Source organism: Pseudorasbora parva, chromosome 3, assembly GCF_024679245.1.
Source record: "Pseudorasbora parva isolate DD20220531a chromosome 3, ASM2467924v1, whole genome shotgun sequence".
Lineage (NCBI taxonomy): Eukaryota > Metazoa > Chordata > Actinopteri > Cypriniformes > Gobionidae > Pseudorasbora > Pseudorasbora parva.
The window spans coordinates 20021000-20021950 of NC_090174.1; the positions used below are offsets into that span (position 1 = coordinate 20021000).

The window sequence follows — 951 nt, forward strand, 5'->3', positions numbered from 1 at the left end:
ATGTGTTTTTATTCTAGATTTAAAGAAAGTCATATACACGTAAGATGGCTTGAGCGTGAGTAAATCATGGAGTAATTTTCATTTTTGGGTGAACTGTCCCTTTAAATGTTCACAGTAAAAGCAAAAAAAAAAAAAAAAAATAATAATAAAATAAATAGGCCATTTTGATTTCATGTTGACTTTTTACAAAGTCCAAAATGCAACAGTTCCCAGTGCTATTATTGCAATAATGTGACAGATTAAACAGGAGTGCAAAACCATGTGATAATTACCCATAATGCCCAGATTCCACTTTTAGAAGTACTGATTTTTATGCTGATGTTTTGCAGGAGGAAGAGGGTGTTATGCAGCCTGGGATTAAGCCAGATGCTAGAAGCACAGATGAAGCACCCAGAGAAGAAGGGAGGCAAGTGGGATCCCTATTATTCCATCATTTATTATTATAAACTATTATAAAAAGCAGGAAGCATATTTTAGATCCAGAGGCAGTGCCAACACATTTATGTAGGGTACAACCTCAAGAGGAAATACTGCAGTGCACCACTTACTGTCTGGCAAATCCTGCATGACACAAAACAGAGGAGGAGACATGGCAGAAGTGTGTGCATATCATAAGCTTGTTATCTAGCATTTACGGTGTCTGTCTTGGTTACAGGCTCCACTCAGAGTAATTACCCATGGAGAGAGAGAAATGGAAGGAAGTCGCAGAGATAGAGTGGAGACAGATTGAGTGAGAGAGAGAGAGGAGGGGGAGGCAGGATGGGAGGAGAGAGTTATTGGATGAGAGAGAGAGAGAGAGAGAGAGAGAGAGAGAGAGAGAGAGAGAGAGAGAGAGAGAGAGAGAGAGAGAGAGAGAGAGAGAGAGAGAGAGAGAGAGAGAGAGAGAGAGAGAGAGAGTGAAAAGGAAGCTGGAGGAAGTTAAAGATAATAAAAAGAGGGCATAGCTGTAGA

General features: G+C 40.3%; 1 protein-coding gene across 2 annotated transcripts in view; it reads left to right on the forward strand.

Annotated features, from left to right (window-relative positions):
• Window positions 1–271: 271 nt before the first annotated feature.
• LOC137070678 (centrosome-associated protein 350) overlaps window positions 272–951 on the forward strand; it is a 30974-nt gene continuing 30294 nt past the window's right edge. For both annotated transcript variants that reach the window (XM_067438027.1, XM_067438028.1), the window contains exon 1: window positions 272–406. The gene's annotated coding sequence lies outside the window, so the exon portion shown is untranslated. The remainder of the gene's footprint in view (window positions 407–951) is intronic.